At 47.4% G+C, this 18,011-nt stretch overlaps 1 non-coding gene across 1 annotated transcript; it reads left to right on the top strand.

Moving 5' to 3' along the window:
- The first annotated feature begins 16,046 nt into the window (after positions 1-16,046).
- Positions 16,047-16,120, top strand: Trnam-cau (transfer RNA methionine (anticodon CAU)). Its single transcript has one exon. It is a non-coding gene; the product is annotated as a tRNA-Met (tRNA).
- Positions 16,121-18,011: the final 1,891 nt, after the last annotated feature.

The raw sequence follows: 18,011 nt of genomic DNA, 5'->3' as shown, positions 1-18,011 counted from the left end.
AGAAATACTGATCTTATAGGTCGACAGGTACACGAGTACGAAGATGAGGGTCATACCGGTAGCACATGGGCTCGTAAACCGTAGTCGCCAAAATATGTTGTGTCGTGCATATCAGTTCAGACACATTGATGGAAACACCCGTCCCTCATTGTTTATTCGATGTTCCTCCTCTTCGCAAAGGCAGCTGTCGAGCACGTGCCATCTCAAAGCGACGTAGTCGGCAGTGACGCCTTACTTAACGCTTGTCACTTACTCACAGGCCGTGGTCGTTGCTCCCAGTCTCGTGTGTTTGACGACCTACTTCGATCTTGTGCTATTCGTCACAAGTTTACGACTTCTTGCCACGCTCAGGCTACTGAACTTACCGAACGCCTCAAACGCACACTGACGGACATGCTCTACGTACGTTTCTGACAACCACACGTATTGCGACGTTGCCCTTCGGTCCGTCGTTTTCGCCTGCAACTTGTCGCGTCATGAACCTGCCGGGCACTCATCATTTTGTCTTATATTTGGTCGCGGTTCGTTACTACCTTTACTCAGCCTGCTTCCGCCTGACCCACTATCCACCACTTCATACGCTCAAGATGACATCACCGGTGCTCTGATCGCCTCCGAGATCTCTGATTTCCTCCGAGACCTCTCGTTGTACTGTGGCTCCCATGTTGTCGTGTTGACCTCTGCGAGAAGCTTTCATCGCGATACGTTGGGTTTTACCGAATCCTGCGCCAAGTGACACCCGTCACCTATGACATTTCCCAGACAACCAACTCACCAACTGCTACATCCAGAACTGACATCGTGCATGTTTCTCGCTTAAAGCCCTACAACGGTGGCACGCCCTTCTGACCAATATAGGCACCGGAACAGTGTTTTTCTGGCCGGGATAATGCCACGGGTATAGAAATACCACTCCGGTACGGGCGCCGAACTGACATCTAATGGATGACGACGACAATGTTTTGTTGTGAGGCTGAGCCTAGAGCTGCCCTGTTGGCCGGTATTCGTGTGCACTGCGTGCAGTGTTACCTCCACCAGTGACAAACAAAGAAATACTCCCCGTAACAATATGAACAAAGCCTTTCATAAAATCTGAGAAATAACAAAAAATAAGCCTACTCAACGAGAAAGCTGTAAGAATAATGTTAGATTCGTTTTAAGCAGCGTAGGCGTGCAGACGGCCACAATGATTACCTCGCAATGATTACACACACAATCTCATTTGGCAGTTGCATTCAGTGATGCGAAAACGTAGAACATTAATGATACACTACAGTGAAACAATAAAGTACATTGTACTTATAAGCTTTACCTTGAAGACTTATGTGTTCTTGATTTCACGACCATAGGATAAATAATATGTGAGAAAGATCAATGTCAACAATTCCACTGTTAAATTTCCCGCCAAAATCTCGAATGGCGACATCACAGATTTCAAAGCGTTTTTTCGTATTATGGCCGCATAGGGAGAATGAAATTTCATGAAACTTGGTATGTTAAATCTTTGGTTCCCTCATTGTACTTTATTTTTACCTATTTGGAACTACGCAGGCATTCGTAGACAAAATCTGTGACGTCACGGCGACTGGGGCAGCAACTTCAAGGTGGCGTGGCCACACGCATGTACTTTTTGCGCGTTTCCTTGCTTACCAAGCGTCGTCTTGCAGCAAGCGTGTTTTTGTCACCGTGAAAGGGTCATTTACTAATGCGAGAAAATTACTTTTTCTTATTCACTTTGGTGTCCCTTTAATGTAGCTTGGAGCCATGCCTATCAAATTTCCGTACGGCATCGCCATGGCCACTTGTATCTTCTTTCTACGAATCATCAGTGTCTCAAACGGACCCTTATCACGCGCATCGAGCGAACATCAAAACAAGTGTTTGCTTTAGCGTTTCGTAAAGTTTCAGTTTTGCTGTTGGGCATAGTCTGGACTTCCTGCTGGCTGTACATCTTGTCGTGCAGATGGATTTTATTCCACTTCCACTAAATTCAACGGAGCCTTCATACGAGGGTGGTCTGAAAAGTTCTCGGCCTCAATAAGAATGACGCGAGCGAGAACTTGTAGCACTCACGTGCATGTTCATACATGTCTCTGCAAGTCTCAGATGAAACGCCATCTAGTGCCGATTAGCAGTTTGGCTTTGACAGTCGATCACAGTGGGTGTAGTGTGAAGCACCGGAAGGCATGGAGAAGCTTGAGTACCGTGCGGTGATAAAGTTCTTTGTAAAAGAAGGTTTATCTCCGAATGAAATTCACCAAAGGTTTGTTAAAGTTTACAAGCAAGATTCACCTTCATACTCCACAGTCAAGAAATGGGCTGCTGAGTTTAGGCGGGGGAGAGAGAGCATTGAAGATGACCCGCGGGAAGGGCGCCCAAAAAGTGCAACAACTCCTGAATTGATTGACCGCGTGCACGATATGGTTTTGGAAGACAAGAGAGTGAAGTTGCGTGAAATTGCCGAGGCTGTTGGCATCTCAGTGGAACGTGTATGTCACATTTTGCATAACGAATTACACATGAACAAGCTCTGTGCAAGATGGGTGCCGCGCATCCTTACTCCTGAGCAAAAACGCAACCGCATGACGATGTCACAGCGTGCTTTGGAGCTGTATAACAAAAATCCAGCGGACTTTTTGCGCAGATTTATAACAATGGATGAAACTTGGATTCACCATTACACACCGGAATCGAAACAACAATCAAAGCAGTGGACTGAAGCCGGGTCCTCTGCACCAAAGAAAGCCAAGTCAGTTCCCTCCGCAGGAAAGGTGATGGCCTCTGTTTTTTGGGACGCTAAAGGCATTCTGCTTGTGGATTATCTTGAAAAGGCTAAAACCATAACTGGGGAGTATTATTCTGGCCTTTTGACTCAATTGAATCAGAAAATTCGTGAGGAAAGACCAGGTTTGCAGAAGAAGAAAATCATCTTTCATCAGGACAATGCACCGGTGCACAAAGGACATCTTGCAATGGCTAAATTTCACGATTTGAAGTACGAATTGTTGGAGCACCCACCCTATTCTCCTGACTTGGCCCTGTCGGACTACCACCTGTTCCCAAAACTCAAAATCTTTCTTGGTGGGCAACGTTTTTCATCAAATGAAGAAGCGATTGCTGCTGTGGATGAGTACTTTTCAGGACTTCCACAGAGTCATTTTAAGGACGGAATCCTGGCTCTGGAATATCGATGGACCAAGTGTGTAGAGTTGAGAGGAGACTATGTTGAAAAACAAAAATAATTTTGAAGGTTCAAAAAGCTTTTTTCTACATCAGGCCGAGAACTTTTCAGACCACCCTCGTATAAGGTAACTTTTTTACATTTGCTTGTTCACTGCGGGCACAACGTATTTGCATCGTTCAGTTGTATTCACGTTGTCCGAGCATAGTTGTATATTCCTATGGTGAACGCGCTCCAGTCTGGTCACGAGCGCCCGGGTTCAAGCCTTCTTTGCCAAAGAAAAATTAATTGGTTTAATTCAATTATTTCTTTCAAGAACTTGCTCTTTATGATCGGGGCTTGCCCATCGCCATAGTAGCCGGGCGTAACACAGGTAAAGCCTGACCACCTTAGCGCACGATCGCGCAATGTAGAAGTCGTCTTCCTGTTGTTATTCGAGCGCCTTGATTATAATAATAACGCAGTCAAAACCACAGATAGCATAGCCAACTGTAGCATGCTGCGCTCGCTCCACTTCGGCGCTGGCTCTAGTTTGATAGGAGACAGCTAGGGGGCCACAACAGTGCGTTTCGATACTACTAACATGAACGAGGAATTCAAGGCGGTGGAGCGGAGGGCTCTCAAGGCAGCAGCAACGCGGGCTCGCCGCTAAGACCCTGCGGTGAGAGCTCGCGAGGCCGAGGAGAGACGTCAGCTTCGTGTGGACCGCGAAATACAAGCCCGGGAAGCCGAAGCAGCGCGGAAGCGGTGGCAAGAAAACCAAAAAGCGGTACGGGCGCGGGATCCAGCGGCCAAGCGCCGAAAGTGGTCGCTACCTAAAGTTGGTGGCGCCGACGTGCGCTTCAAGCGCGATTTCCTCGACCACACGTTCGGCCACAGCTGCAAGGTCTGCGACCGCTTGTGATTCGACAACGAGCGCACCATAATCGCTACTATAACAACGTGTCACGTTTTAGGGGCGAAGCTCCTTAAGGCGGCACCCGTTCGTCCCTCGTCGTGCTCGTAGTAGTGAGTAACAAGTCTTACCCTTTGACCTCCAAGGTGGTGCCGGTGGGAGATTTCTCCTGTGCGTTGTTGAACAATAAAAAATTCGCAGCGTGCGCGTTAACTAAAAGCCGAATTCTTCTGTCTCTGTAGAAGTGTAAGTGTTAGCTAAAAGCCGACTTCTTCTGTCTCTCATTCCCATTAGCAGCCATTGTTTACCTCCAAGGTAGTGCCTGGTGAGATTTCTCCTGTGCGTGAATTAACAATAAAAATTTTGTTCAAAACGCCGTTGATTGATGAAATAAACCAACGAAAGACGCCAGATGTTTTGTAAAAACAAAACGAAAGAACGCCAGATGTTTCTAAAGCAAAACGAAAAAGACGCCAGCTGCTTAACGAAAGACGCAAGGTGTTTTCTAAAGCAATGGTTTTCTGAACAATGAAAATTCACAGCGTACATGTAAAATTAAAGTGAGCTGCAAGTCGTCATAACTCATCGAACCTTTAGTATAAACGCGCCCGATCTCACGTCGGTGATGATGTACTGGGCAGAATTCACGGAAGATTCACGGTTTACCGATGAACCTCCGCAGCTTCGCCCACTCATCATAATTCACTCCGTGGATATGCTGTGATTTTTTTATATCACAGCCACGGCCGCTACATAAAAAAAACAGGTGCGGCCTGCTGCGTGGCGCCGAAACGGCGTCCGGGGCCTAGTTGTCCTTGCGCCCGCTCTGGCGCCACCACACCGGTCCAGCTGTTCACGGAGAAGCGCTTCGACAGCCGCGTTTGTACGCGCGATACTTAGTCCAATCAGGCCGTAGATTACGCGTTTTATAGCTGCACATTACAGGTTGAATATTGAAGTCGTTATTAGAAATGCCGATTACCCCACATACGTGAACAGTTTGCCATAGGACTACCAATATTTGTAGAGTGGGCCTCAGTACTCTTCATGAAGGTTGCCCGCTTTACTCACCTGAAATTAAAAGAAGTTCTCGTTATTACGAATTATGCTGAGTATATTTACGCGTTTCTTCAAGACGAAGTAGTGAGTGATGCAGGCACTCAGGAGGGTGGCCGCCTTTTCTCCCGAAATTTGACTTTTCCTCTGTCTCTCTATAACAAGCGCGGCAGGTTAGTAAAGGTGCATGACATGAAATCAGTAGCACGTAAAGAAACGGCGGCAAAATAAGATACACAGAACTGATAAGCGCTTGTTCTGTGTACGCTTCTTCCTTTTGTCTTCCGTTTTTTTTTCTTGCGCAAGATCTAATGTGGTTTGACAGGCCTGATCTACAGGAAAGCTACGTTCTGTGCTCGGTTCTGAGGCCGACTGTGGAACGAACGCTTCGATCTCGTCTATCACAGGGTGCGAGGAACTTTTGATCTTAGGGCTTTCTCCTGAGCTTTCACAGTCACCTGCTCCAACTATTGCGTCATCAGCTGCATTCATTCGCCGTCGTTTTCTGGGCTGCGCGTTCTTTTTTTGCATGTAGTGCGGATAACCGGGAAACACAGTCGGGAACGCAGTCGGAAGCTAAATCCTAATCTTCCTGTTCTTTTTATAGTCATCCTCAGTGAAATGTAATGAACATACCAGTGACCTGTCGCTTGGCTCCCACTTACTTGCTTTTTCTGATGGCCCTTGGCGAGAAATATTCTTCAGCCACGCTTCGCGACGCTGCAGATCGCTAGGGAATTCGTGGTACTTCATACTAGCGTCTCTTCTCGCGTTTGAATTGCACAGCGGCACACAACAGCTTCGCGGCATCTCACCGCTGGAAAAAACCGTCCGCCACAGACGCGCACACCAAATAAACGCACTCAGGCGTAAGAAACATGAGGAAAGCTACTCACACACACGATCACACAAAAAAGCACACGAACAACGCATAAATTCCGAGCCGACCACGTTGTAGCACCACGGCCGCTCCATAATGGTAGCACCATGGTAGCACGAACTGGCCTCTGCTTTGCGGACCGCGCTAGTGGCGTCCTCACCAAAACCTGCGGCCGCAACTGTGAACTCGACCGGGACGCGCTTGCCCATTGACGGCGACGCGACGCAGCAGGCCGCACCTGTTTTTTTTATGTAGCGGCCGTGTCACAGCAGAGGAATTATGCGGAGTATTCGCGGTTTACCCGATTAACTCCGAGCAAGCTCCTCTAACATCATTCACTTCGCGGATGTGGACAGACAGACAGACAGACAGACAGACAGACAGACAGACAGACAGACAGACAGACAGACAGACAGACAGACAGACAGACAGTTTTCCCGATGAGTCGCCGTAGAATTGCTTACACATTGAAATTGTTCGTTAGTATCATCATAATGTGCCGCCTAAATGTGGCCTCTGCAGGGGCGAAGGCTCCTGCTCCCAGTGATCACTTTAACCCATATTGTTGAAACATGATTGGTTAAGAATGCACCGCCTACCGTTGAGCGCCCTCAACTTGATGGGCACTCCCCTCACTATCGGCCTCCCCCATGAATAGAAGAGAACCTGGCTGTTTCGTCTCCCCTTCTGCTGCTATCCTCTTTATTTTCCACTTTCCCTTTTCCTGACATGCGCCGTGCTCCCCATTGCGTCGCAGAATTAAGCGTCATTTCCATATTTAGCCCCAACGGCTACTAACAACGAATCACAAAATGAGTTACGAAGCCTCTTGACGATGGCAGCAGAGGTAAAAACAGAGGAAACTGCTGGATATTTTGAGACAGAAAAGACGTTTGATAAAAGGTTTTAGTTCTCGATAATTTGACTCAGCAGGAGTTGAAGAATTCAGCCGTGGTAAGAAGCATTGTCCGCATCTTCACAAAATTTCTCGACGAGAAGCCTGCGTACCTGCGGTTGCTCTGTAAGATAACGAACACCCACATTGCATAGCCTCATTCGGCTCCATACACATTCGCCGCCCAGGCGTATTTCGCAAATATATATTGAAATTGCATCGCCGTGCGATCCCAGACTAGGGGCACGATAAACCATCGGCATTTGGCGAAGGAAAGCGAGCGTTTTCCGCGCACGCCAGAGAAGTTTATTACGGCAACTTTTACGGTCAAATACTGCTGCAAGTGTGTCTTTGTGTTACTAGTTTGCGTAGGTAAGCCTCAAAGTCATGGCAAATTTTATTGGGTATCAATCGTCAATACTCCTCTCGGTGGGTTACTTTTGTCGGCAACAATGATCTTTTATTTTGCTATTAACGTAGTATTCACCCTAACAGATCAAAGCCATTTGATCTCTAAGTAGGCACCACCAGAAAAGAGCAAGTTTCCGAGCTCTTTGGTGGGAAAAAGCTGGCTTCACTTTCGCTGGCAAGGCGTTTCGAGAGCTTCCACTCTAGTATTTTTTTAGGGGCGAAGCTCCTTAAGGCGGCACCCGTTCGTCCCTCGTAGTCGTCGTGGTCGTAGTAGTGAGTAACAAGTCTTACGCTTTGACCTCCAAGGTGGTGCCGGTGGGAGATTTCTCCTGTGCGTTGGTGAACAATAAAAAATTCGCAGCGTGCGCGTTAACTAAAAGCCGAATTCTTCTGTCTCTCATTCCCCATTAGCAGCCATTGGCATGTTCCAGTAGGAAACGTTAGTAGAAGTAGAAGTGTAAGTGTTAGCTAAAAGCCGACTTCTTCTGTCTCTCATTGCCATTAGCAGCCATTGTTTACCTCCAAGGTAGTGCCTGGTGAGATTTCTCCTGTGCGTGATTAAACAATAAAAATTTTGTTCAAAGCGCCGTTGATTGATGAAATAAACCAACGAAAGACGCCAGATGTTTTGTAAAAGCAGAACGAAAGAACGCCAGATGTTTTTCTTAAAGTGTAGTAGTAGTAGTTGTATTTAGCCACCTCGCCCGATCGTCAACGGGCGAGGTGGACCGGCAACGGCGCGAGGACCCTGCCGTACGAGAGTTAAATCACACTAAAAGACATACTTTGCGGGCGATACACTCTAGTGAGCTTTCAACTTTTCGTCTTAATGTACATGATAAAGAAATTATTTCTACGAAAAACGCAAGGCACACCTTGAGCAATATGTTTGGTTTTGGGACGCTAAATGGAACCATGAGGCGATGCGAAGCCGGAGCACTTGCACGATCGCGTTCCGTTGGCTTTCGTTGGGCATGCTACCGACCTCGCGTCGTGGAACGCGCGTCCTGTCTTCCCTCTAGCCTTGCCTTTAATTCGCACAGGGCGAGCGGGGAATGCGGTCGCTCTTGGCGCTCTTTCGCTCGGGAGCGGACTTCTTCCTTGCATTTCACCGATCACAAGTGATAATGAAGGGACCACGTAAACCAACAGTACAATAAAAGTTTGATGTTTAATATATACACGATGTTTCACACTCTTTATATTATGTACTGGGCGCATTTCACGGAAGAGTTTCACGGTTTACAGATGATTCCCTCCGTAGCTTCGCCCCACTCATCATCATTCACCCCGTGGATACGCTGTGATTTTTTTAAACCTCCTTGTCCCAGACGCAGATACCACATGTTACCACAATTATTCGTACAACACTCTCCATCTTTATCAGAAGATACCTCAGAAATGTGTTATTATAGTCCTACATACTGTAGCACAAACGCCTATAGAGATAAATGTTAGCTTTAAAATTTCTCAACCGCAACCTATGAATGAAACGTCTGCTAGAATGTCCAAAATTTTCTGTTTCTTAATCACAGTATTTTAGTGTCATTCCGAAACAACTCATCGGGTTTCTTTAACTGCTTAAGATGACCGCTCCTTATACACTGTGCTGTCAGCGATTTTACAGCAAGGTTGTCTTTGTGCACCCTTTGCCGTTGCCGTGCGGCGTTCACTAAAGCAGGTTGCGTGACCAGCGCGAAAGGAGCCTTGTGAGAGCGGGAAGGAGGTCACCTGATCGACTGCGTACACAGGACATGTAAATGGATGGAGGAATGACTAAAGTAATAAATAAAACGAAATGAATCTTTTTGGCGAGATGAAGTTTGTACATGGACTCTCACATACCGAAGCACGTCTCTTAACTAGTGGTCTATATACCCACGCTTGCACCACAGGAATTGATGGGAAGCGTATGATTGGGGGGGCGGGGGGGCACGTGGGACACTCGCCGCGCGCCTCTCGCAGCGAATCACGCGTGCGTGTGCGGGGGTCATTGTCCCTCCGACGTTGTCATGCTCATTGAGCGGTCATGGTGCACGTGAGATCTCGATAACGAGCGTTGAGACGATGCTGCCGGTCGCTTCGCCGGTGCCAACCCGATATTACGAGGACAGAGGCTCATCACGAGCCAGCCAGGAGGTATATAAAATAGTTAGTGAAAGCTTTGCCGGAACTTAGGAGGAAAAAGTAATGTCTGATGAAAAGCAGGATACCTTCGCTGTTCGACGGTTTGCACGGCGCGGTACCGACTGATTTTTTACAGCGGGGCTGTTATGCTCGACCTGTGTACAGCGCTATCGTTTGCAGCATAGCGAAGCCGGTGCATCGCAGAGTTGGGAACGGGAAGCGAGGGTGTGAAGAAAGGGAGAGAGTTAAGCATAGTAAAGCAAAGGAGTGTGAAGGCAAGGATTGAGTGAAGCGAGGGGGGGAGGTGCAGGGATGAGAACGAGATATTAAAGCGAAGGTGAGGGTGGGTCTGAGGAGTAATGGAGAGAGTACATCATAGTAAAGCAAAGGGGTGTCAAGCCAATGGAGCTTCAAGGTAAGAAATGTGTGAGGCGACCGGGTGAAGGAGGGAGGTGAACTGGTATTGGAAGCAAGTGTGAGAATGACGAGGACGGCAGAGAGCAAACCAGAGCAATGCAATGAAGTCTAAGGACAAGAAAAAATGACTGAGCCGAAAGGGGGAGGAAGAGGGAGGTGCAATAAATACGGAAGCTAGGGTGATGGTGAGGAAGAAGGGAGGCACTAAAACATAGTAAACCACTGTCGCCACAAGGCGGAGACGCATAGGTCGGCGTCCTTATACGATGCGTTCCACAGTCGAGAAAAGTGAAAAGGCAACCCGTGCTCGAGGCGCCAGCTCGGCACGAGCAGTTGCGTTCAAAATGTCGGCAACACAGTGAAGCGAGGGGGAGGAGAAGGGACGTTAACGTGCAATGAAAGCGAGGGTGATGAGGAGAAGGAAAGGACATATTGAAGCATAGTAAAAGAATGGAGTGTCAAGGCAAGGAATGAGTGAGCCGAAGGGGGACGAGAAGGAACGTGGACGAGAAAGAAAAGGATGGGCGAGGGTGCGGAGGAATGTAGAGAGCACATCATAGTAAAGCAATAAGGAGTCAAGTCAGAGTTTAAGTCAGACGAGCGGGCAGGAGGAGGGAAGTGACCGGCAAAGGGATGCGAGGCTGAGGAGGAATGGAGAAAGCAACTCATACTTAAGCGGCGTAGGAATTTCATCGCTGAGGCTTTCCCCAGCTCTGCTGTCCAATGGAGCTTGCGATAGTAAAGCCACGCGGAGAATTTTAGATGCGAAGTATCTTAAGGCGGAGCTCAATCCGGTGGTGGTGGTGGTGGTGGTGGTGGTGGTGTGTGGCGTGACCGCCCTTACTGCGCATGCGCATACCCTCTACACACACCTCCTCTCCATTCCGCCTCTCCCCTTCCCCTCTCCACATACCCTCTCCCCTCCCCCTTTCCACACATCCTCTGAAACGCGGGCTAGACATGCCGAAATTCTCTCCTGCGCAACGCCGCGATGAGCTCGAGCGCATGCGCGTCCCCTCCCCTTCTCTCTCCTCTCCTACGCTGCCCCCTCTCGCCCGCCTGTCGACCGCGTTCCCCGCTCGCCCTGTGAGAATTAACGGCCAGGCTAGATGGAAGATACGACGCGCGTAGCGTCCCTCTTCGCGTTCCACGACGCGAGGTCGGTACCATGCCCAATGAACGCCAACGGAACGCGATCGTGCAAGTGCTCCGGCTTCGCATCGCCTCATGGTCCCCTTTAGCGGGAGATGGTGTAATTTTTATACACCGAAGCTGGCTTAAGCCGGCCGTAAAAACCTTGGTGTGCCTAATGTGTATAAGAAAACATTCATCATGAAACGTCCCGCGCTCTCTTCATTTTCTCTACAGTGAAGCTATTTAAGCTATCGGTAACTTGTGTTCCGTCGTGCAAAACTCCTCAGGTGGGTATGGGCCATAGGAACTGGGCCTATGCTCAGCGAAGTGAGCACGTCAAACACGTGAAAGAGAGCGATAGAAAGAAACTTCGATAATTACACTGTTGCGGCATCAGAATTTGCGCGATAGACGCCGCACGCACTAAACAATGCGTCACAAGAGAGACATGTATCATGGCAATGACAAAAGTAAAAAAAAATCACAGTGGAGTCGCAAGGGCGAAGCAATAAATGCGAGAGCAACAAATTGTAATGTTATGCGAAGTAAGCCTAGCAGCTAAATCTTTTGTGTCCGATCATACGTAACTGTAGAAAACGCTGGTGTAAGAGAATACGACCGCACCAGGGATAGAAGCGGCTTTCATGCAGTCTCTCGTCTCACCGCTTCGCGTTGACCGCACGGGACGTAGAAGGGTGTACGAGCCGTGCGCTGATACCTGCTGAAATATCGCGCTCGTTAGCGCCCGCGAGCGCGCCCTTATGAACAAAAGTCGCATTTGCTGCTCGAGTGATGCAGCCCCCCGCCCTCACCCGGGGTCGCTTGAGGCTGCACGAAGGACGGGTGGGGCGTTTACTCGCTGCTTGAGGGGTAATGGACGGCAGACCTGGCACGCGTGTAGATGTTTCTCATGCGCCCTCCATGCGACGGAGGTGGCTGGCTCGTTTCATCTGTGCTTTAGCGGCGTTCGTCGCCAGCACTCGCAAGCTATAACTCGCGGGTGGAACATACGACGCACGGGGTGATGTTATCGATCTGTACTCTACACGGAACACGAAGGCGACAACGAGGGCGAAAACCCATCGAGAGTGTCCATATTGCGATTGTTTTTGGCGAGGCGGCACGAGCGCCACCTGGTGACTCAACTCCACCTACAGGAAAGCACACACCTCATCGGCTGACCTCCCTGAAGGACTCTGGGGGAAAGATGAAATACTATCACGGCATTTAGTTTTATTCAGGTGGCTTAGTGGCAGCAGCCAATGAGAAGCCGAGTTCAGCCATCATTTATTTCTTCGCACGGTGGTGTTGCGATCGCACTATCTTGTATCTTAAGATACACGATGCATGATTACATGTATCGGAAATTTATATACTGATGCACCGAGACGTATGGCAACAGAGATACGAGGTACCCAAGTAGTATCCAAAGTAGTATCTAAGATACATGTACTTCGATGCTGATCAGCACTGACGGTATGTTCTGTTGCTTCTACTTCAATGAGAACCATCAATACCCGTGATGTACATGCATATGCAGCGACTGTTTGCCTTCCTTCCATAGTAGAGTGCCTAATCGTCCGAATCGTCCACAATTCTAAGGCGACAGGCTTGGATGCAATGTCAAACGCGGCAAATGGTGGTTTCGCAAATATCCCATGAGTTCTCGTAAATAGCTCTGCCAAAGTCTCGCAGTTCTCCGTCCCAGAGCCCACGTGACCTTCTCCGCGAGACCGATGATGTCACATCGTGACCGCACTATGGTACGTCATCGTAACGTCACATATCACCTAAATTTCTGACGTCACCGCTTGACGTTGCGTGATGACGTACTAAGTAACATCGCCAATCGGTCAAAAGTTGGCCGATTTCAAAAAGAGCACTACACCATCTGAGGCGCAGAAAGCTCAAGAAGAGATCAAGGCAACACAAAGTTAATAGTTGGCGTTTTTTCTTTTCTTTATTGAAATAAAGAAAGATAAATGAGAGAGCTGTTGTCGCCATTGCTTGGTGAGGGCTCCCTTTTCGACTTGGTTAATAGGAGAGAAAAAATTAAGAAATAAAATAATACACATATATCTTACATTTGGTAAGTTCAACAGTTCCCATTGGAACGAAGCATACATACAATCGCAGTGCACACTTTTTAGTGTAGCCCGCCTAATATTCATCCCAAATGTAAGTGTCTTCTAAAAAAAAGTAGAAGCAATTTCACTGCTGTGCGATTTATCCGTGTCAACGTTTCTGTTGCCTTGATCTCTTCGCATATGTCCGTGTTTGCAAGCCCACCTTCTTTTATCGTGACTAAGAAGTGTTCATCGCTAAAGAGAAGGCCTTCACGTTATCAGTACCAGATCATACCTTTGTCTTTTTCGATTCATAACGTCACGTATTCTAAACGGTGTCTTAGGTATTTGTCGTATAACCAAGTCATTGTTCAACCCACCTGGACGCTTGCATCTGGGGTTGTTGATGTCCTGTGCAATGCTCGACCAACTCTCCCAAACATTCGCGTTAAATAACGGTTGTAGAAGCTACTGGGCTAAGCAGCACCTGAAGATTACTGGTACGGAAGGTTGGCGACGTTGCGCACAGGTTTACGGCGGCAGAACTAGAAAAAGTCAGCCTTCTGCTCTACGGGTTGCTTATGAAAGTGTTTTAGCGCGGTAGCTTTCCAAAATACCTCTACCCTTATGTCGTCATTCATAACCGCTGATTGAAACAGGCTTTTCTAGACCGACAGTGCATAAAAATTCTAATACAACTCTTTTTCTAAAAAAAGAACAATGTTACAGCAATATAGCAATCAAGAACATTCACGTTTTTTGCATGCCTTTTCTACGTAGTGGGAAAGTGTTTACCCCACGTATCGGCATTTGGTTCTCCTTACCTTAGTCTGCATTGCCAGAAGATGCCTTTTTCTTTTTTGGTGTATTCAAGGACATTCGCGGTTTGTGAATTTTTGTACGCGCGTTTAGAATACATAAGCAAAAAGCTACAATTTTTTTGCACCAACTGATATCGATATGTGACCGTATATATTGCGTATGAATAAAATCGTGATTTCTAGACTTGTTATAATACTGGTCACATGGCAAAGTGTGAGAAGCAGTGCTAATTTCGCGTTGTGATTTCAGACAACACTCCAGCAATGAGATTTCTTATTCGAGATTATGTCTAAAATATCATCAAACAGCGTTTTTGCGCGGCTTGGGGGTGCGCTTAATGACCTAATGTTGTGAAGCGCAATCGTACTTGATATTTATAAATCAACGTTTCTGTTAGCCTGTTCAGCAGCAAAACATAGTTATTTCCTCCATTGTGATTCGCGTTTGGTGATCTCTATCATACAGTGCACTGGTAGTAGCATTTTGCCCGAAAGCACGGCGTCGAAATTCTCCGGACATGAACATAGTCGTATGACTGTAGTAGTACGAAAATAGCGTGGCGCTGCTTTTAATACGGTCATTCGATAGAAATACCCATATTCAATGCGCAGAGAACTTCTCGGATATGATACAGTGGAAGCGTATCATTATGTTTTCGTTCAATTCAGTCAACCTCGCTAATCGATTTAGACAGAATTCAGGGAATGCTGTAATGTTACTGTTTTACCGACCAATGCACTCTTTCTGACGATGCATACTATTTGAACTATCTGACGATGCATACGGGTGTTGCATAAAGGAAGGAAGGAAACAGAAAAAGGAGAAGGCAGGGAGGTTAACCAGAAACTCTTCCGGTTGGCTACCCTACACAGGGAAATCGGGGAAGGGGAATGGAGAGACGAGAAATAGAGAGGAGTGAAGAGGGGGAAAAGGAGAGAGAAGAGATGCAATGAATTCACTGCAGCGTGCGGGATCGCACCACAAGTCACAGGCGTTCGCACAAGCCCGTCGTTCTCATAAAACACAAAAGTGCTTTCACTGCCTTGTGGGCCGTCGAGAGATGTGGACGGTGCTGTAGTAGCAGCTGCACGGAAATTGGCGGATCATCCAGTCGCCGCAGTGCGTTGGACAGTACTTATCTCTCGGGGGCAAAACGAGGGAAGTGGCACAGCAATGTTCGATGTTTTAGGGGCGAAGCTCCTTAAAGCGGCACCCGTTCGTCCCCGTCGTAGTGCGTAACCAGTCTCAACGCTAGTACCAGATCTTGACCTCCAACGTGGTGCCGGTGGGAGATTTCTCCTGTGCGTTGTTGAACAATAAAAAATTCGCAGCGTGCGCGTTAACTAAAAGCCGATTTCTTCTGTCTCTCATTCCCCATTAGCAGCCATTGGCATGTTCCAGTATTAAACGTTAGTAGAAGTAGAAGTGTAAGTGTTAGCTAAAAGCCGACTTCTTCTGTCTCTCATTCCCATTAGCAGCCATTGTTTACCTCCAAAGTAGTGCCTAGTGAGATTTCTCCTGTGCGTGAATAAACAATAAAAATTTTGTTCAAAACGCCGTTGACTGATCAAATAAACCAACGAAAGACGCCAGATGTTTTCTAAAAGCAAAACAAAAAGACGCCAGATGTTTCTAAAGCAAAACGAAAATTCGCCAGCTGCTTAACGAAAGATGCCAGATGTTTTCTAAAGCAATGGTTTTCTAAACAATGAAAATTCACAGCGTACACGTAAAATTAAAGCGAGCTGCAAGTCGTCGTAACTCTCATCGAACCTTTAGTATAAACGCGTATAATTGTGAAGAAAGTAAAGTGGACGAAAAGATAACTTGCCGCCGGCAGGCACCGAGTTATCTTTTCGTCCGCATTGCTGTCTGTTAGTTCTCCTTAATATCGTGTGTAACAAAGAAAAACGAGCCCTTAAATGTAATCTTTCCTTCATTTATAGAGAGGGTCTCGTTCTTGCAGACATGATGCCTTCAGGTATTATGCGAGGGATTATTGGTCAGCTGCCTGCTCGTAAATAGATCACGTGCTACGTGACGCCAAAAAGGCAAAAAAAAAGAGTGTTCCACACACGCCGCCATGGCTGCGACTGGCGCTGACTGACACTCCTAAGTTCCAATCCGCATACATACCCTATAAAGTGGACGGGGAGATGACCGCCGCCGTAGCTCAGTGGTATAGAGCATCGGACGCATTATTCGAAGGTCGCAGGTTCGGTCCCTGCCGGCGGCAAGTTATCTTTTCGTCCACTCTACTTTCTTCACAATTATATTCTAATTACTACAAATAACACCCCATATACTTTCCTTGACATTGCTGTCTGTTAGTTCTTGAGATCTACGGATGAATGACAAGCCCGGCCCCCTAAAATGCTGCTCGCTTAAAACAAAGAGTTGCCACCGAGCTTCACTTTTGGTTCCCGCCTTGCGTTTTTAGTGCGAGCTGCGCCATTTTTTCTTTGTTGCACATGGTTGCAAAGCCTGTATATATATGAACCACAGCAATGCGCTACTGCCACAGTGAAAAGCAACCGTAGTACGATAATGCTGTCTAAGAAGTCTTCGTTGAATTTGATGGACGTGGATTAAAAGCCCCCTGTCGGACGAGATGTAAAGCAAATAGAGATCACTGTACACATCACGTAACTCAAACTTACTGAAATTTTGATGCTAAGCACCCGTTTTCGTGGTCACGGGACGCGCCTGGCATGCGACAGCGTTCGAGATTCTACGCCATGGAGATGCCGCCCGAAAGCGGCATCGGCATGACGTCTTCCTTTGATAGCGATAGCAAGTTCGTGCTGAGCGCACTGTCGGCCGCTAAAGTTTGCGGGATCTCCAACGCGAGGGGTACCGACCGAAAACAGCATTGCTCCGCTGCCTACCTTCGCATGGCGTGGTTTTGAGCTAATCGCTGAGACGTCGGCCTGTTGCCTCAACACCACGCCGCTCCTCTCCAGATCTGCCGTCATGGAGCAAAAGTCATATTGACACCGGTGACTTTGGAGCTACATTGCCTCTCATTATGAAAGTGTCTTTGCCCCAACGAGGTACAGCCAGGCCCCGGAAAATCTCAAGTTACAGCGATCGCCTCAGAGGGCAAAAAAATCAACCGCGGCGATTCCATGAAGATTCGCGTATAGTGGAACTACAGACTCCTGTTTTAGCGGTCGGATAAGTTCGTTCGCACTTTCCGTGTTAGGAAACCCGGCCAAAAATTTTCATTTCAAAATATATCCGAAGATTGTTAGAATCGTAGTTACCGTGTCATTTTTCATAAAGTTAGTAGGGACCAGTTTTTGTGTTAATACAAGTTCTAGAGTAATACAAGTTCTAGAGTTAATACAAGAGCTTGATTGTTTGAGGATAAGTATTGAGATTACACTGACGCTCGAAAAGCAGCAGCCCATCGTCATCGATTGCGCTTCGGTCGTTTATTCCATTCAAGTTGTACCGCGGTCGTTTTCTTTGATTGGCATTACGCAGCTGTGTTTTAAATCAGTTTTGATGTAGCAATGCGAGTTTGTGCGCCAAATTTTACATACCGCTGGCACAAAGCGAACGTGTCTAAAGCCTGTGAATCGTGTCAGCTGCGGTGTTTCACCGGCTGCACCAACGTTTATAGATACTTTATAAACGTTGGGCTGTCAGCTTCCAGAGTAAAAATGCAACGCCGGCAAAGAGCTTGGAGTCTACCTACGAAAACGGAATAACCATGCACCATGTGGGCGTGCGCACCGGTGAGTGAAGATGCACTGCTTTGCATTTGAACATAGCTTTCTTTGTTTTGCATGCGCTGTGTTTTTTGTCATTTCAAAAGGTTTTACGACTCGTGCAGCTGATCAGATGCACCGCTTGTGGATTCCAATGACATTTTCTAAGATTATCTATTTATCGACAACTCAAAGCATCTGGACACATATTGTCTAGTTGGGCAATATGTGTCCAGTTGCTTCGAGTTCTCCATCAATTCGCCCTCGCACTGCCAATTGCTGGCTTCCTGATTAGCTCAATTGGCAGAGCGACCGCCCCGGAAAGGCGTTGGTCTCGGGTTCGAACCCTGGACAAGGACGAATTTTTCGGCAACTAAGAGGCTTTATTTCTGAGAAATCCGTATGGATTTC

The sequence above is a fragment of the Rhipicephalus sanguineus genome, chromosome 2 (genome assembly GCF_013339695.2).
Source record: "Rhipicephalus sanguineus isolate Rsan-2018 chromosome 2, BIME_Rsan_1.4, whole genome shotgun sequence".
Classification (NCBI taxonomy): domain Eukaryota; kingdom Metazoa; phylum Arthropoda; class Arachnida; order Ixodida; family Ixodidae; genus Rhipicephalus; species Rhipicephalus sanguineus.
Note: the sequence above shows the minus strand (reverse complement) of the source record. Positions and strands in the feature narration are given on the sequence as shown.